Genomic DNA, 19,895 nt, shown 5'->3' with positions numbered 1-19,895 from the left:
CAACTGTTTTACCAGATGCATATTTGACTGAAATACAATTATGCCAATTGCATGTCTTCGATATCTCCTAATGTAATATTAAACTTTTAGACTTGCAAATTTAAACTGATACAGCAATAGCCCATTACCGAGGGAAGAAGGTTTAACCATAAGAAATGGAATACAGCATTCTGGTCTTATGAATTGTATTTCTAGCTCAACTGTTGAATCACTTCATTAAATGATTATCAAGTCACAACTGAGTAGTCTTCCTACCAGTAAAATGCGTAGTCTAACACTAACCTGACAGGAACGTTGTGAGATAATTAATGTTTAATAAGGGCTCAAATCCTAGGACAGACACGTGAAGAGAAACCTTGTTAGAAAAATATGTTTGTTACTCAAGCTAATGTCTCATTTAGCTTCTATTTTGAATACAACATGCTGAAAAATAAATGTTTTCCATGAACTGTCTTCAAATGGAGTAAAAGAACCCCATCATAGTAGTCCTGTAGCACCTTAGACACTAACAAAAATACACATATAGGTTTTGCCCATGAAAGCTCATGTTACTTAAATTATATCTAATTTGTTAGTCTCCATGGTGCTACAGGACTACTCTTTTTTTCAAGTTACAGACTAACACTGCTACCCTCAGACTTCCAAATTGAGTATTTACAAAGCATCTCAAGTAGAAAAAAAAAATCTGAATTTAGGTAAAGGACTCTTTTAGAACTCAAAAGCAATCAAGTTTGCTAAACAAAGTAGAGCTATGAAGAGTGAAAAAAATCATGTAAACAAATATTAATTCATCCCCATGAGCAAGCTCCAAATACAGTAAGAATGCTGTTACACAGATCTGAATTGCCAGTTCACTATAATAATTTCTAGGGAAAAAAAAACTGTCTGGTATCCATCCCTACTATTCGGTTATCTATGTAGCAAGCTACCAATGAAGTGAATTCATAATTCACTTGACTTGGAAAAGACTAAGAAAAACAACAAATACAAATTAAGATTAGAGAGGCTGATAATTGATTCCAAAAATTACTTACAAGTGACATTTTTAAATGTAGTTGTATTTAAAAAAAGAGAGGGAGAACTCCCACATTCATGACAAGATATACCACAACCAAATACACAGGTCTCAACAAATACACTTGCCCGCAGCGAGTAGACTTTGCCAGCTGGCGAGTGCAGGGGCGGACTGGCCCAGTGGGCTGTTGTTACGGGCTGGCTGAAGCCCACACTACGGGAGGCGCGTCCCCATCCAATCCGCCAACCAGCAGAGGAGCAGAGCGCTGCCAGGGAGGGGGAACTGCGGCGATTCTCAGCGCCAGGCTGCCTGTGTGCAGCTGCAGCGGAGAAGGGAGAGCGCCGGCAGACAATAGGACTTTGGCATGATGTGGCCCCGCTGATTTTAAAAGGCCGTGGTAGCTCGGCTCTGGCTGCATGTCCCCGGCAGCTGACTGCAGCGTGCGGCAGAGCCAGGCCCCGCCCCGCTGTCTCCAGTCCTGCCACGGCCCCAGCCCCTTGCCGGCGAGAGACTGCTCCCTGCCTACCGTCCGGCTCGCTGTGCCCGCCCCGTGCGTCATGTGGCTCCCGCCGCCCATTCCCCACGTGCCCCCTGCACCCCGGATCCCCTGCTCTCCCTCTGGCTCTGCACCGCCCTTGCATCCCGCTCCCCCCGATCCCCCCCAGCTCTGTGCTGCCCGTTCCCTGCACTGCCCCTAGACCCCGATCCCTCTGCCCCTCCCGTTCCTCATGTCCCATTCCCCATGCCTCCACTGCACCCTGCTCCCCCCAATCCCTACGTCCCTCTGCCTCTATGCCTCCTGTTCCCCGTGCCACCCCGTTCCTCCCCCGCCCCACACACACACAGTTCCCTACACCCCTCTGGCTCTGTGCTGTCCCTGCACCCTGTTTCTCCTGTGGGTTGGGAGCGAGGAGTGCTTGTCCATAGGGAGGGGCTGGACAGGGCAGGGAAAAGGCTGCTGTGACCCAGCAGCGAGTGAAAGGGGGAGTTCACTTGAAGCGCCTTTGCCTTTATGGAAAAAAATGAATGAATATGCTATTTATAGGGCTAAAATGCTGGGACAAAAATGAAAAACAAACAAACAAAAACCAATGCAAAATGCAAACATGTAAAAGACAACAAGGGGGGGGAGAATGTTTTACTTGGCCCTGGGGGAGGGGAAGCGGCTGGGCTGGGCTGGACGGAGGGGAGGGGAAAAATATGGGGAAGGGGCTTGTGCTGAGGGGAGAGAAGGGAAGAGAAGAGGAAGGGGTCACGAGAAGAAGAAGAAAGGGGAAGGAACCAAGGGGCAGGGATGCAGGTGAGACAAATCCCAGGGGGCCAAGCGCAGACAATGAAGAAAAGGGCAGGAAGGGAGGTGTCAGTGGGAGGGGGAAACAGGGTAAGGGCCCTGGGGGCTAGAGGGAGGAGGGGGAGGTGCTGGGAGAAGGCTTGAAAGAAGGGGTGGGCATGAGGAAGGTGGGGATGGAGCAAGGCATGTGTGAGGGCACAGGGGCATGAGGGGAATGGAGGCGGTGCTGAGGGGATGGGTATCAGGGAACAAGAGGGATGGGGGCAGGGGCGGTGAGGGAAGGGGGAGGAACCAGGAGGGTGCAGGTGCCAGGAGATTCTAGGAGTGAAGCAGAAGGACAGACACCTGCAGGGGAGAGACCAGCACCAGAAGGGAGAGAGAGCAGGTGTGTAGAGGGAGGTGTTAGGAGAGGGGATAAGGGGCTACTGAAGGAATGGGCACAGTGGGGAGAGAAGGGCTGGTGGAGGGGGGCAGGTCTCAGGAAGGCTGAGGGCAGTGAGAAGGGAAGGAGTCAAGACAGCAAAGGAGGGTGAGGGGTTGGGGGGCAGCAGCACCAGGGGAGCTGATGGAGCAAGGGGAGGAGACATGGCAGCAGAGGGAAAAGGTAGAAGTTTATAAGATATTTATTAATAACTTGGGTGATATTTATTAAGAATATATTAGTTATTACTGTTCTTATTCTTATTAGGAATTTATGCCATTAAAAAAAAATTGGGGGGGGGAAGAGTGGCGAGTGTCTTGTCTGGTGAGCAGGGTTTTCCGTAATTTGTCGAGCCCTGCAAATACAGCTATCTTTAATAGGGACGTAAAATCCCAGTTAATCAGTTAACTGGTTAACCAACTAAGCAGGATCTCCAGTCCCCACGCTGGGGCCTGTGCCACTTGATGACGCCATGGCAGCTTTGCCAACTCCAAATCTGCGCTGGGGCTGCAGCCGAGACCGGCTCCCAGACCCAGCTGTATTGAGACTGGCTACTGGGGCTCGACCAGCCCTCTGTCCACATCCAGCCACATGTGGGGAAACTGCTCCCAGAAAACCGGTCAACCAGTTACCCGTTCACACCTCTATTTTAGAATGATATTAATGGTAGCTTTGAGATGCAATAGATTGTATATGGCACCTACCTTGCATGTTTACAAAGCTTACAGGATCTATTATGCAACTTCCGATCCCAATTCCCTGGATCGCTGGAGTTACTATCTTAAGGATGAAGCCATCCTGCCATCCCACTGCAAGCTTCCTCACACTATTGCTCTGAAAATCACACATGCAGCACTCAATCTACATTAAAAGAGCAGTGTCAACCTTTAAACAACGCCATACAGGCAGGGACTGCTTTAATCTGTTAACTGGTTAAAAAAAACATTTAAACAGTTAACCAATTAAACTGGATTTTACATTCCTATCTAACAGTTAATGGTTCTGCTCGCCATCCAGTTACCACACAGAATTTCGAACAGCAGTTACCGCAAAATCTTGAGTATAATGCACACTTTTTCCCCAGTTTTTAGGGTCAAAGCCGCGGTGCGCATTATACATAAGAGCTATTTTTTAAAGTTTTTTAACTCCCTCTCCCCTCCGCACAGAAACTCTCTCATTGCAGTGGGGGCTGCAACCCAGCCTGGCTCCTGAACAAGGCGAGGAGCCGGCTGCGCCGCTAGGCTGCCCAGTACTCCTTCAGCCTGCACCCGGGGGCCCCTGAGGCAGGCACAAGCTCAGGCGAAGTGAGGAGCTGGCTGCGCTGCTAGGCTGCATCGCCCTGGCTTACTGCCTGCCCCATCTCGGCGCAGGTAACTGGGTAGGGGCCCCCCGCGGCAGGCAAAGCAAGGAGCCGGCTGCGCCACTAGGCTGCAGCACCCTGGCTCGCTGCCTGCCCAGTGCTCCTTCAGGCTGCGCCCGAGGGTCCCCGCGGCAGGCGCGAGCTCAGCTGGGCAGGGGGTTCCCGTGAGCCCCTTCCTCCCCCCCACCCCGCGCACACACACACTAAAATCGCGAGTATAATGGGGGTGGGCATTATAGGTGAGAGTTTAGTTTATTCCAGAATTATGATGTTTAAAAGGCAGGTACACATTATACATAGGTGCACATTATACTCAAGATTTTACGGTATATAGTTATAACCTTTGCTCAAAATCCCATCAGAAAAGAATTGTTTAAATGTTAATACTGAAAAATCCTACAAATTCTAGAATAGACGTAAGAATTAGGTGCAAACATCCAACGGATTTTGCAAACCTTCACGATAAAACTGTTTCTCAAACTGAAACCAAACAGTCTTGCGTTGAGCAAGAATACTTCTATATAAAACCACAAACCTGTGACTGAAAAAAATACAGCCAATGGAAAACCAAGTGGTATAAAGTATGTACGTCTGGGAGTAGACAATGCATTCTAGAGAGATTTGAAAATTTCCAATGTATCAAGTAATTCTTCACTATTACAAGAATGCCAAGCTTTATGACTCATATAAGCAGTTAATCTCTAATGTTCATAATATATGGAAAGCCTAGAGAAAATTATTGTGAAAAGAATCTGCTACAGTGGTTTGGACAGATTAAGTTGAATATTTTATAATCTTATCTTACTCTGTCTTTTCACTGTTATCCAAGTTCCAGTTTACACGTTTTAATAATGAAAAGTTACTCTCAAAACTAATAAGAATGCAAAAAGTTTATATGGCATAAAACAAAATTTATTGCAAAAGTTTTCCAAGCATCAAAATATTTTGAAAGGCAAAACATATGACTTTTGGACACAGTTAATGAAGACTTTAGAAGACATAATTCTGTTAGTGCAGAGGAATGGGGGAAAAAACAATCAATTTCTAAAATGAAGTTGTAAATTATTTTATAATTTGTGATGTCCATTTCTAACAAATGAAAAGAGAAACTAGTTTTAAGAATTAGAAAAATCTACTTAACACATGTAAAATCATTTTCAGCTAGCTATTTAATTAGTCTGTACCATTATGCCCACAATAGTTCACTTACATGCACATAGTTAACTTTTTAGCTTCAGTGGAACCACTTGAACACATATGGTTTATAGGATTGGGGTATTACTATCTTAAGAAATGTTCAACAAGTCTTCCTTTCATTTCTACACTAAATACAGTCTAGCATAAAACAATGGTTGGTATGAAAAATGAGGGAGTTGTGAGTGATTTTTAATGTAAACATAATTTCCCCTGATATTAACCTGCCTGAACATTAAAGGATAATCAAAGGATGCTATGAAGGAGGAAAAGTCACAAGAAACAAAGCAATGGAAATACAAGGTTCCTTGAGGAAGCAATAAGGGAAGAAGTGCCATCAAATGAAACTCTGGCTATAGTCAGACAAGAATGGCTTCTACTTCCCACAGCTAAACTTAGGATCACAGATAATCCTCAAACCTCACAGATGCTAGAAAAAGGAGGGATGGAGTGCGAAGTCAATGGATATCCCAAGTTGTATCTATGAAAATCTTACACTGACATATGCAAAGACATTCCAGAGATGGAGTCAGCTGACAAACTTTCAAAACTATCAAAAAAGACTTAAGGTTTTACTGATTTTACTCTATGCTTACACACTATACCTTTTCAGAACAAATGAATAAAGTTTGTTTTGAATATATTGTTTCTATATCACTGCAAAAGCACAATATAGGTGTGACGGCGCGTTGGGGTTCCCCCATCTCCTGCACCCCGAAATGGCACAAACAGACTGCACCAGCCGGTGGAATAGAGGAAGTTTATTGCCTCTCCAGGATACAGCACAGCACAGATGTAATCTGGTCACAGAGCTGGGCTAGGATGCCTCAGGCCCCCTTGAGATGGGGGAGACTGGGCCCCTAAACTCCAGCCCCTTTCCCTAGGCTGTCTCCTCCATGCTCACAGACAGCAACTAACTAACACTCTTCCAGCCCTGCCCCCCAGCCAGGGCAGCATTCCACCTTCCTTTGTTCCTCTCCATGGGGGGTGTCTGGCCATACCGGTTGAGAGGTCCCTTTGCATAGTGACTCATCCTGTTTTGCTGGGTCGTGGTACCCACGGCAGCCAGTGGGGGTTACCCCAGAGCCAGCAGCATAGAAACCAGCCAGGTACCCCCCACTACGTCACAATAGGCTCCAGAATAGAAGTCACTACAGCTCTCAAAACCAACTTGTGCCTTTGTTGTCATGAATCAAGAGGGGTACAGCTACACTGTAACACTATTTCGGGATACCAGAGTACCCCAAAATAGCTATCCCCCATGCTGAGGTCCCTGTGGATGCTCCATGCTTGGTGACTAGCAAGCCATTTCAGACTGTGGTGGCTGGGGCTTCAGAATATTGCAATAAGACAATGATAATGCTATGGAGCCTAGTGAAATGTTGACTACATAAGAAAGTGCATAGTGCTTAGCAGAGGTCAGTTGTGATGCCCAAGTGGCTGGCTTGCATATGTCCATTAGTGGCACGTTGCAGATACACGGTGGAAGAAGATACGGTGCTGGCGGAATGAGCTGTTAAAAGTAATGGTGGCTGTTGGCCCTTTAGGATGTCATGAGATCACTATTCATTTTAATTCAACATATTTTAAAACAAAAATCATATTAAACGTGTACAAAAAATAAAGCTAAAAAATAATATGAATATTGACAATTTTCAATGCAAAGAGTGGCTTTCTTTTCTTGGCAAATTCTTTTTATATTTGGTTTAATACTAGAAAGTTGGATTCACATCTGGCGCAGCATTCAGTCGATTTCTGTATTTCGCTAGGACGTGAGTTTCACTATATAAACTAGGGTCCAAAACCAAGTTCTCTGGGAAGCAACTCCAGGACACAGCCTCAAGATGAGAGCTACCAGACCTTAATCCTGCGCCAGTGACCCCATGCAAAAACCGGAGTCCCCCAGTTGAAAATGATCCTGACTAGCCATCAAAAATAGCTAATTTCTCTTACTGGGAGCAGTGAACATTGTGTGCTTAGCGTGTGCCTTCTGGTTTTGTGACTGTTAATAAATAGAGGTTAAAGATGATATTTTTGTATAAAGTTCCTTCACTGGAAAAACCTGTGGCTGACTCAGGCCAGACAACTCTGGCTCCTGGGACTCAGGCAGTTTCATCACTATGCAGAATTCTGTATTCAGGCTGGAGCCCAAATCCAGAAGTCTAGATAACAATGAAAAAGTCCCTTCTTAGATCAAGCCCCTTAAGTCTGAGTCAGCTGTTATGGGACAACTGTGGGTTTTTCTTTACTATGTAAACATACCATTAGGCCCTGGGCAAAAGTTTTAGCTGTGTGGATGGAGGAAAGTGCCCAGTCTTAGTGAAGCCATACAGGGAAAAGATGGTAGATTTAGACAGCCTGGATATAAGGGCGTGGAAAGAGAATGAGTCAGAGATGAAACCAAGGCTGCAGTCCCAAGTAAAAGGACTAAGTTATTATCCTCTCCCCTTACTTCTCTCTCTCCTCTTTGTAGATGTGGATAACCAGTTTTATCTCTAAAGTGTTACTGTAACTTGTTGGCCCTACCAGGATATGACACACACAAGGCAGGTGAAGCTCAAAAGCTTGTCCCCATCCATAAAGATAAGCTGATCCAATAAAAGATATTACCTCACCTACCTTGTATCTCTCAGATGTGTATAATTATATGCATCTCAGGTGATGTAGAAAGAGGTAGATTTTAGGTTGAGCAGAAGGAGGCAGGTCTGAAGTAGCAAGGAAGATCTGTAAATCTGCATGAAAATAATTAAGCCCCTGTTTTTTTAATGAGATATGATTGGGGGGGAGGCGGGGAGAGAGGAATTCAGGAGCCCTAAAGGACTCCCACTGAATGTTGGGAGCAGTGATGAACAGTATTCTGTGAATGAAACACTGAAGAAGCAGTCTCAGTAAGAGGAGAGCCAGAGAAGACAGACATTGCAAGCCAAAGATTTTAAAAGCATGACTAATGATGTCAAAGTCAGTCAATATAAGAACATAAGAACAGCCGTACTGAGTCAGACCAAGGGTCCATCTAGCCCAGTATCCTGTCTCCCAACAGTGGCCAGCACCAGGTGCCCCAGAGAGGGTGGACCGAAGACAATGACCAAGCGATTTGTCTCCTACCATCCCTCTCCAGCCTCTGACAAACAGAGGCCAAGGACACCATTTTATCTCCTGGCTAATAGCCTTTTATGGACCTAACCTCCATGAAATTACCTAGCTTCTCTTTAAACTCTATTATAGTCCTAGCCTTCACAGCCTCCTCTGGCAAGGAGTTCCACAGGTTGACTACACGCTGTGTGAAGAAGAACTTTCTTTTATTAGTTTTAAACCTGCTACCCATTAATTTCATTTGGTGTCCTCTAGTTCTATTATTTAGGGAACTAATAAATAACTCTTCTTTACCTGCCCTCTCCACACCACTCATGACTTTATATACCTCTATCATATCCCCCCTCAGTCTCCTCTTTTCTATGTAAGAGTGAGGAAGATAAGAGTATCTGTTTGTGAAATTTGATGAGCAGTAGTTAGGTGAGTGAAGTGGGCATTTCCAACACTGGGGACGGAGCTGAAAGAACTCCAGACAGATGCTGGATTACATTCAATGAGCGCTAAAGGGAGGAAAGAGATGGAGTGACAGCTAGAAAAGTTAGTGGGGTCACCAGGAGGGTTTTGTAAGATAACCAATAATTGAATAAATGCATAACCACATCAAATCTTAGTGGTTACTTGATAATCTCCAGGGCGGGACCAGCAACCAGTACACTCCTGGCCCCACTCCCAGGGAGCTCCATGCTACCCCTGTCCATGGATAGAGGCTCTGCCGGCATACCATAGAGCAGCTCCTGCCGGGGGGAGGGGGGGGGGGCTGAGCTCCCTTTGGGGAAAGGGTGTGCTGGCATCCCATCTTACTCCCAGGGAGACAGGGATGAATATCAGCTCCTTGGGAGCAAGCACACACCAACAGTAGACTTATAAAATGGCTCCTGACAAGTACTGGCTCCCCCCTGCTGACCCCACTCCCAGGGAGCTGGATGCTGCCCTGTGCTTCAGGCTCTGATACAGTCACCATTATATGTCTCTCAGCAGGGTTTTTCACCCATGGTCCATAGACCCCAGTGGCAGGTCAGATAATGTTTAAGGTTTCCAAACAGGTCCACACCTACACTTGAAATGAAGGGGTCGGCAAATGTTGAAAACCACTATTTTAAATAAAAAATAGGATTTTAGATTACACTGAGAGACTGACCATTTCAACATCACCAAAAACAAGTTTCTCATCCAAAAGAATCAGGAGCAGACTCCAGTCTTAACAGCAGCTCACTGGTTTACCACCTAGCCATCAGTGAGAGTAGTTAGCGCACTGTGGTGCTGAGCAGCCCCAAAGCCAAGTGCACAGAAGACTGTAGTCAAAGGACCGTTTCAAGGGACACTGGTCTCCGCTGCGCGGTGGAGTGCAGAACTGGCACCCCAGGGGCCAGGGCCCTTTCCCCCCCCCCGAGAGGAGATGCAATCCGGACACGTGACAGAAAACCTCCCTCAGCACAGGGCCTCTGCAGCCACCCCACCCCGCGCTGCGAGCGGGACTGGACAACCGACCGCCCGGCCCGTCGCGCAGAGGCGGTTACGGAGCACGGGTCGCGCCGCTGCCGGCGTGAGGGGAAACGTGCTCCGAGCGGGGCTCTTACCGACCCGCCCCCGCCGAGGGTTTGGCCGACACCTCACCTGCCCCGCCAGGCTTCAGGACTCCAGCCGGCCGCTACCGCACCGCACAGGCCGCTCAGCCTCAGCCTCAGCCTCGGCCTCTCAAGCTCCTCTCGCGAGAGCAGAGAGCGCGAGGGAGTATCGCGAGAGTAGCGCAGGATGAGATGTGGGCGGGGTCACCTCCGGCCGGAAGTGAGGCGGTGGTGCCGCGGGGTGAAACCGAAAGCGAGGCTGAAGCGCGGGTGGAAGCGAGTCTGTCTCTAGCGTCAGTGATGCTCGTGCCTTGGTCCCCGTGGTGTCCTGGGGCGGTGCCCAGAGCCGTGCGCAGCCGCAGTGGGATGGGCGGGCAGGAGATGGGGTTGGTGCGTGCGTTGGTAGATTGACAGGCGGGAGCTGCCCCCTCAGCCGGGCCAGAGCCCAGGCGGCTGCGCAGCGCCCCCGCGTGTGGCGGGGTGAGAGGGGCTGGGACGGGCCTCGGCGGCGCGATGTGCTTGAGAGCGACGCTGCCTGGTTACCCCCCTCCCGCCCCCTCCGCTACCGCTCATGGAAAGGCGGCGGCGGGAGGTGACGGGGCGGTGGGAGCCGGGACCCGAGGGGAGCGGACTGGCTCTTCCCGCCCGCCCCCCCCCCCCCCGCGCCGTGCAGAGATCGCAAGTGGGGGGGGGAAGTGGCTGCAAGCCCCCCCCCCCCCCCCCCGCGTGGTGGATACGTGTTTCCCCAGATACAACGAGAGACAAAGAGATTTATTGGCGCATGAGCTCTGGTGGGCAAAGACCCACTTGGTTAGATACCTGACGTGGGTCTGCGCCCAGGAGAGCTCATGCGCCAATAAATCTGTTAGTCTATAGGTGTCACAGGACTTCCCGTTTAGGCAGATTCACACTAAGGCTATGTCTAGACTGGCATGATTTTCCGGAAATGCTTTTAACGGAAAAGTTTCCCGTTAAAAGCATTTTCGGAAAAGAGCGTCTAGGTTGGCACAGATGCTTTTCCGCAAAAGCACTTTTTGCAGAAAAGCGTCCCTGGCCAATCTAAACGCGCTTTTGCGCAAAAAAGTCCCAATCGCCATTTTCGCGATCGGGGCTTTTTTGCACAAAACAAATCTCGGCTGTCTACACTGGCCCTTTTGCGCAAAAGTTTTGCGCAAAAGGGACTTTTGCCCGAAGGGGAGCAGCATAGTAGGAAGTCAGTGCTTTTGCGGAAATTCAAGCGGCCAGTGTAGACAGCTGGCAAGATTTTCTGGAAAAGCGGCTGATTTTCCGGAAAAACTGGCCAGTCTAGACACAGCCTAACCTCTCTGATTCACAGACAGAGGCGTTCAACACCCTCAGTGCCGGTACCTCAGCGCGGCTGCGAGGTCACTCTGCTTCTCCCTACCCCTCCCCGCCCGGATATTTGTGAATCTCAGAACAAGAACTCTTTGTTACGAGATGAGGCAAGAGTCTTTCCTTGCAGGCTATACTGAGAGGTTTGTGCTGGACAAATGGTTTTTCATCACCACTTTTTCCATATTTACATATGAGAAACAGACACTTCAAATACCAATGATGGGCAAGTGATACTTGACTCTTCTAATCCATTATACCAGTGGTCCCCAACCTTTTGGGACTGCCGGGGGCGGGGCCACCCATATGCCGCATGCCCGGTGCCGGCACCACCCATGCACCACACTCCTGGGGCCGGCGCCGTTCCTGTACCACATGCCCAGGGGTGGGGCTGCCCGTACACCATGCACCCGGGGCTGGCACCGCTCCTGTGTCACACACCCAGGGGCGAGGCTGCCCATACGCTGTGCGCCTGGGGGCGGAACAGCCCATGCGCTGCATGCCTGGGGCCAGCGCCGTTCCTGTACCATGCGCCCAGGAGCCGGCAGCGCCCATGTGCCGCGCACCTGGGGCCAGCACCACTCCTGTGCCGCATGCCATGGGGCACCGATGCCCATACGCTGCGCGTTCAGGAGCCGGCAGCACCCATGAACCATGCACCCAGAGGCAGGGCCGCCCATGTGCTGCGCGCCCGTGGCTAGTGCCAGCCCTGTGCCGCGCACCCGGGGCGGCGCAGCCCCTGTGCCACGTGCCCGGGGCCAGCACCACGTCTGTGCCATACTCCCAGGGGCCAGCACCGCCCATAGGACGTGTGCCCAGGGCCGGCACAGCCCTTGCGCCATGCACCCGGGGGCACGGCTGCCCATACGCTGCGCACCCAGGGGCCGGCACCGCCCATTTGCCCGGGGGCGGGGCCGGCCCCTATCACTCAGGTGGCGCACAGAAATGGCCCACGGGCACCATGTTGGGGACCACTGCATTATACCATCGCCATCACATAGCTATCTCTTTGTCTGGCAGAGTTTATCATGTGGATGAGACAAGTTTGCTGATGTTAATTCTAAACAAAATAAGGTTAAGCTTATAAATCTGATTCAGGGAGTGTTCCACCAGCTCCTACTTCATTTCAAGAAAGGATTCAAAATCCTATTCTTAATTTATAAATCACTTAATGGATTGGGATTCTCTCTTTCAGGAATTACCTATCCATTCATGACTCTTCCAGACAGTTAATGAATGTTCCACAAGGTAGACAAAGTGCCGCAGTTCGGTGCATGCTTCAAATGGGATGAGAATACACCAGCCCAAGCCTGGGTTCATTCAGGTCGAAACTCAATGCCCACCTCTTTTCTAAGGCTCTTATCCATTAGTACTATCAATATTATTTTATATTAGGGTAATGCCCAGGCTGATACCTCAGTCTCCACCTTTGTAGTGAGCATCGTACAAACACGTTAAAAAACAAGTCAGTTTCCCAAAGAATTTACTGTCTAAAACCAGAGGCATCTTCTCTCTTGGAAAGCTGAAAGAAGAGTCTAGAGAGGGAGGAAGAGGAAAGAGGAGGCCAAATATTCATAATGTAGGGAGATTAACAGAATGCCTTTTGGACACAACCTTAACACATTTTAATAATTGTTCAGTCGTTAGATACCACATAACATGAACAATGGAGGTATGCATGATAGATGGTGATGGAATTGTTCAATAGCAAGCACAGCAACCTGAGTTTGGATGGCACCAGATTTGAGGAGGCAGTGCTAGCATTCACCTTGCAAAGGATGATGTCAACCTAGTGGAGAAAGTTCACCAAATTGGCTATCAGATTCCAGAGATTGGAACTCAGTGGCTGTCTACACACTGGTATGAATTTCCGGAAATGCTTAAAACGGAATACTATTCCATTTTCAGTTTTTCCGGAAAAGGAGCGTCTACATTGGCAGGCTGCTTTTCCGGAAAAGCCCTTTTTCCGGAAAAGCGTCTGTGGCCAATGTAGACGCGCTTTTCCGGAAAAGACTACTGGGCTGTCTACACTGGCCCTTTTCCGGAACAGTGTTCCGGAATAAGGACTTATGCCCGAGCAGGAGCAGAATAGTTTTTCCGGAATAGCGGCTGATTTTGTACAGTAGAGCATCGTTGCTTTTCCGGAAATGCAAGGGTCAGTGTAGACAGCTCGCAGCTTATTCCGGAAAAGCGGCTGATTTTCCGGAATAAGTGGCCCAGTGTAGACACAGCCAGAGTCTTTGCCTGCTTTGCTCTTTCAAGTTTGTTATGAAGTTTCAGTGAGTTATTCTTTTTGACCTTGCTCAATGCATTATCAGGACTGAGGTTTTGGAACTAACTTTTTCAGATAGGAAATCATTAATCTCTCTCTCTATAAAAAAAACTTTTTCTTGCCAGAGGACAGAATGACATCATCACACTGCTCTCATGCTCTCTGGCCATGAAAGCCCCACCTCCTATGCCAGGGATTGGCAACCTATGGCTCCTGAGCCAAGTATGGCTCTTTTGCAGATCCAGTACAGCTCCCCCATCACTTCCCTCCCTACCTCCCCCACCAGCAGGGAGCCCATGTTAGGACTCCAGGCTCACTTTCCTCTCGGCGAGGTTGAAAGGGGAAGGGGAAGAAAGCCCCGATGCTCCCCATTGGATCTAGCTTGCAGGAAAGAAGCAGAGCCAGAAGCAGCTGTGTGCACTGCCACTTCCCTTCCCCAGCTTGGGTTCAGCAGCACTGGGACACACTTCCTGGAGGCTTTTCCCGCTGCTCCTATTGGCCAAAATCTGGCAGATGGAAGCAGTGGGAGGTGGTGCCTGAGCCACACTGCTGGGAACTGTGTGAAAGCAAGTAAATGGTCCCTACCCTCCAAAGCTGAGACCCTGTACCTCCAGCCCGCTCACTCACTGCCCTGCTGAGACCCCACACCCAGAGCCCTCTCACTCCCTCCACCAAGATCCCACACCTCCAACCCCGTACTCACCGGCCTGCTGAGACCCCGCACCCCCAGCCCCCTCACACAGCCCCTCCACCCCCTGCCACCACACTCACCGCCCTGCCAAGACTCTGCACCCTCAACCCCCTTTCCCCCTCCACTGAGACCCCATGCCCCCAGTCCCTTCACTCACTGCCCTGCCAAGACCCCACACCCCTATCTCCCTCACACACATCCATCCTCTACTGAGACCCCATATTCTCAGCCCCCTCATTCACCCCTTCCACCAAGGCCCCGCACCCCCAGCCTGCTCCTGCACCCTCCCGCTGGCCAGACACCTCCTCCCCAACCTGCTCCTGCACCCTCCCCCCTGGCCAGACATCCTGCCCCCAGCCCATTCCTGCACCCTCCACTTTGGCCACACATCCTACTGCCAACCCACTTCTGCACCCTCCCTTGCTCCTGTGAAAGCCACCAGAGGGAGGGAGGTTAGCAAGCATAGTGAGCAGGGGATGCAGCTCCCTTGTAAGTGTTAGGCTTCATGCATACACCTGATGTAAGTTTTTTCTCCCTTACAACCTTAAATGGCAATGAGTAGTCCTGTGGCACCTTAGAGACTAATAAAATATATATACAGGCAGTCCCCGGGTTACGTACAAGATAGGGACTGTAGGTTTGTTCTTAAGTTGAATCTGTATGTAAGTCGGAACTGGCGTCCAGATTCAGCCGCTGCTGAAACTGATCAGTTTCAACAGCGGCTGAATCTGGACGCCAGTTCTGACTTACATACAGATTCAACTTAAGAACCCCAGGCATCCCCAAGTCAGCTGCTGCTGAAACTGATCAGCGGCTGATTCCAGGAAGCCCGGGGCAGGGGCTTCCTGTAGTCAGCCACTGGTCAGTTTCAGCAGCGGCTGACTTGGGGACGCCTGGGGCAGAGCAGCTGGGGTGCTGCTGGGTTGGTCCAGTAGCGCCGCCGCTCCTCGCCGCTACTGGACCAACCCAGCAGCACCCAAGCTGCTCTGCCCCAGGCATCCTGATTCAGCCGCTGCTGAATCTGACCAGCAGTGGCTGAATCAGGACGCCTGGGGCAGAACAGCTGGGGTGCTGCCCGGTTGGTCCAGTAGCGCCCAGAGCGGCGCTACGGGACCAACTGACAGCGCCCCAGCTGCTGTACCACAGGTGTCCAGAGCAAAGCCACAGAACACGGGGGCAGCGGGACAGCCCAGACGCGCCATGGCTGTCCCGCTGCCCTCGGGCTCCACGGCTTTGCTCCCCGTCCCCCTGGTCTGCAGACCAGGGGGACGGGGGGGGGGGCAAAGCAGAGCAAAGCAGAGCCAAGCCTCGGAGCGCGTGGGCAGCAGACAGCCCTGTCCGCTGCCCACGTGTTCCGCCGCTTTGCTTCCTCTCCCTGGTCTGCTGGAGACCAGGGAGAGGAATGGCCCCGTTTGTAACTGCGGATCCGACATAAGTCGGACATAAGACTCGGGGACTGCCTGTATATAGTATCATGAGCTTTTGTGGGCAAGAAACGTTTCTTCAGATGAGATGATAAAGCTTATGATTTTATATATATATATATATATAATTATTATTAGTCTCTAAAGTGCCACAGGACTACACATTGTTTCTAAAGTTACAGATTAATACAGCTACCTCTCTGAGGGTGTGTCTAGACTACAGGTTTTTTTTTTTTTTTAAAGTAGCCTTTTTTAAAAAAAACTTCCCCTGCATCTAGACTGCTGCCATGTTCTTTCAAAAGTAAATCAAAAGAATGCAGCAGTTTTTTCGACCACGGAAAACTTCGTTTTATGAAGAATAATGCCATTTTTTGAAAGTGCTCTTTCAAAAAAAGGTGCTATGTAATGCAAACTGTGCTTTTTCGAAAGAGAGCATCCAGACTGCCTGGGTGCTCTCTTTTGAAAAAGTGCCTTGCTTTTTCGAAAGTACCGGTTGTAGTCTAGACGCTCTTTTTCAAAAGAGGCTTTTTCGAAAGTATCTTTTGCAGTCTAGATGTAGCCTGAGAACATTAAATGGCATATGAGAAACTGGAAACTTAACTATTGCACGCAGCAAAAAGTGAATCAGTTAAATGAGCTCTCTATTTCTGTCCTATAACAATAGAGAGGTAAACCAAACTTTTCTAGAAATTCATCATTACAACAATAAAATGCCAGCAATGCAAGTACAAAAATCAACAAAGTAATTTGCATGTCTAATGAGGCAAGGAAGCAAATGTTTTATGCTCTTTAACAGCAGTCTGAGCAATATTCAAAAGGGGCTCGTCTACATTGGCCCCTTTTCCGGAAGGGGCATGTTAATTTCAGAGATCGCAATAGGGAAATCCGCGGGGGATTTAAATATCCCCCGCGGCATTTAAATAAAAATGTCCGCCGCTTTTTTCCGGCTTTTAGAAAAGCTGGAAAAGAGCGTCTACACTGGCCCCGATCCTCCGGAAAAAGCGCCCTTTTCCGGAGGATCTTATTCCTACTTTGAAGTGCTTATTCCTACTTTGAAGTAGGAATAAGATCCTCCGGAAAAGGGCGCTTTTTCCGGAGGATCGGGGCCAGTGTAGACGCTCTTTTCCGGCTTTTCTAAAAGCCGGAAAAAAGCGGCGGACATTTTTATTTAAATGCCGCGGGGGATATTTAAATCCCCCGCGGATTTCCCTATTGCGATCTCTGAAATTAACATGCCCCTTCCGGAAAAGGGGCCAGTGTAGACGTAGCCAAGCAGTATTTAGAGGAGACAGCGGCAGCTAAAACAATAGTAGTTTTCTCAACTGAGTTGACCTTACAATTTCTTCAGTTTTTATTGGAGTATATTTTGCATGGTTTCTTTGCTGTTTTGCTTCATCTGAGGCTACACTCCAGAGTTTTGTCGGAAAAATAGCCGTCTTTCTGACAAAACTTGCGGAACGTTCACACTGCAATTGCATTCTTCCGAAAGTAAATCAGAAGAACAAAGGAATTTTTCCAACATTGGTAATCCTTTTTCTAAGAGGAAGAATCCCTTTTCCGAAATGGATGGGAAGGAGGGGTTGGTTTTTTTGTTTGTTTGTTTATTTTTTGGAAAGAAGAGGCCTCCAGGACATAGCACAGGTGCCCTGGTGGCCACTCCATCCAAAGTAATCAGGATGCTATAGTTCCTGTCTCCTGGCCCCTCTTAAAGCTGCAGGCACCCTGGACAAGCCTTGTGGCAGGAAGCCAGCTTCAGAGAAGCAACTCACCACTTGGCTCTCCCTGCCACAGGCCTTGCCATCCATGGCGGAGCCACAAGCCCCCCACAACTCTTGGCCTCACAGGGAGCAGCCCCAGGAGTCCCAGAACCCACCCAGAGAGACCAAGAGGTGGGCACCCTCCTGTTCTGCCCCGGAGATCCTGCCCCTTCTTGAGCTGTGGGGCAAGGAGAAGACCTTGCAGGATCTCCGCTCTAAGTGCCGCAACACGGACATTTATGACCAGATGGCTGAGTCTCTGGAACAGTGCAGACACCCACCCTGGACCTTGGAACAGGTCCGGAATAAGGTTAAGGAGGTTCGCCAGAGATATGGCTAGCCAGGGACCAAAGCTCACCCTCTGGGGCAGAACCCCACACCTGCCCCTATTTCGACAAGCTGCATCAGATCTTGAGGGGTGGGGAAATGTCTTCCCCACCCATCCTCTTGGACTCTGGCCTGGAGACCCCAGTCATCGCCCATCCAGAGATTTCCACGGAGGAGGAGCAGGAGGACCAGGGCCAGGCAGAGGTGAAGGAGGAGGAGGAGGAGGAGTAGGAGATGGACACTGTGACCCTCTCCCTGGAGCCAGTGCCTGTGATCCAGGATGTCTCCCAGGCCTCCTCAGACATATGGGAGGGATCTTTAGGTGAGTGGTCTCAGTTTGTCACACACACAGGACAGGGGAGAGGAGTGCACAGGGGGCGGGGAGCAAGTGTCGCTCGGGCCGGACGTTGTGCTGTGGTCTGTGCAGGTGCAACCATGTGTAGCATTAGTGTGTGGCATGTGGACATAGCAAGCAGCCCCTGAGCACAGGTGGGATCCTGCTGCCAGGCTCAGGGGAGGCCACACACGTCCTGCCAGGGAAGAGGGGGGCAGCCTGCCATGGATGGAAGCAGGCTAGCCACAAGAGCACAGGTACGAACCCACACAGACCAAGGAGTGCCGCACACAGCACACAGGCATGCCTGCACATGCAAGGCAGCAGCCGCTCCCATGGGCAGCACTGCAAGCCGCAGCTGTGTGTGTGGACCTCAGGGAGGGCCAGGCTGCTCCCGGCTCATCTGCCTCCCATGAGGGGATCCCACTGTGTCCAGACACTTCCTTTGCCTGCTTGTCCATGGGCCAGGAGAGAGGGGGGCTGGAAGCGGGCAGCATGGTCCTCTGGGCACATCAGGTCCCCTGTGAGGTATGGCCCACTGTGCAGGCCACGCATGGCCTTGCTCCCAGGATACCCTCCTCCTCTGGCCCGAGGACTGTTGGTCACTGCTCACAGAGGAGGGCATGGCCTCAGGGATAGTGTCTGCAGGCATGACTGACCACCTCTCCTTCTGTGTGTTCTCCACAGCTGGACCAGCCGGGGCTGAGGGGCAAGCCACACCACCAGAGCCAGCTGCCAGAGCCCCAGGGAACCTGAAAGCACATCAGGGTCCAAGAAGACCTCATGCACCAGCATGTCAGTGTCCTGCATGATATGCAGCAGACCCTGGCACAGAAGTTCTGCTAGGACTTGGAGTGGCGGAAACGTGCATGGGACCAGCTGATGCACTGGTGTGATAACGTGTGTGCCATCATGTCGTGCATGATGGCACACCCACCTGCTACTGCTGCTCCTGGCTTCCACCCTCCTGCCCATCTTGCTATGCCCATTACCCCTCTGCCTGCCCCCGCATGCCTCTGCTCCCTCCCCAGGTGATGCCCATGCCCCCTCCCCTAGCACTGCCCATGCCTCCTCCCCAAGTGATGCCTGTGACCCCTCCCTCTGCTCCCCCACCATCCCTGATCCCACTCCAGCCCCCCCTCCTGTCCACTCCTCCTGTGGTCCCTAGACCCACCCAACTCCAACGAGGTCTCACACCCGAAGTGGCACGTCTAGCTGCCCCTCCCAGCCCTGAACCCTGCTCCTCCTCCAGGTTATGAGCCCCCCCAACTTTTTCTTAGTTTTAGATGAATACAGACTTCGTTTTGTGGAAAACCCAATAGGTATTTATTGGGAAGTCAGGGAAGGGGCAAGGGGAGGGGTTGAGAGGGGGAAGGGATAGGGCTGCAAGCCAGAGGCCCCTATTGGGGAGGCCCTGGGGAGAGTTACTGGGGTCCTTGAGAGAACTTCTCCCTCAGGGCCTCCCGGATATGCACCCCAGCCTGATGGGCCTATCAGATGGCAGCTGTCCATGGCTGCTGGAAGGCTTGCCCCTTGTGGCCAGCATCTGCCCCCACCCCGGGAGGCAGGCCTATCCCTTCCTCTCCACAATGTTGTGGAAGATACAACATGCTGTAACCACCTCGGGAATGTTGTGCTTCCCCATGTCGAGGCAGGTCAACAGGCACTGGAAACATGCATTTAGGTGACCAAAGGCATACCTGACCTGAATCCTGGCCTGGTCCAGGTGGGAATTGAATTGGTCCCTGCAGAGATCCAGGTGGCCGGTGTATGGCTTCATCAGCCATGGCATGATGAG

General features: G+C 50.5%; 1 protein-coding gene across 2 annotated transcripts in view; it reads right to left on the bottom strand.

Moving 5' to 3' along the window:
• Positions 1–10,151, bottom strand: part of BTBD10 (BTB domain containing 10) — a 61,092-nt gene extending 50,941 nt beyond the window's left edge. The window contains exons 1-2 of one of the 2 annotated variants that reach the window (XM_089778614.1): positions 9,989–10,073; positions 7,901–8,013 (exon numbers count right to left, since the gene is read on the bottom strand). The gene's annotated coding sequence lies outside the window, so the exon portion shown is untranslated. Of the gene's footprint in view, positions 1–7,900; positions 8,014–9,988 lie in introns of both variants that reach the window. The other variant, XM_014568881.4, reaches the window with a different exon arrangement.
• Positions 10,152–19,895: the final 9,744 nt, after the last annotated feature.

The sequence above is a fragment of the Pelodiscus sinensis genome, chromosome 5 (assembly GCF_052426305.1).
Source record: "Pelodiscus sinensis isolate ZL-2025 chromosome 5, ASM5242630v1, whole genome shotgun sequence".
Lineage (NCBI taxonomy): Eukaryota > Metazoa > Chordata > Testudines > Trionychidae > Pelodiscus > Pelodiscus sinensis.
This window is presented reverse-complemented; position numbering and strand designations above follow the sequence as displayed.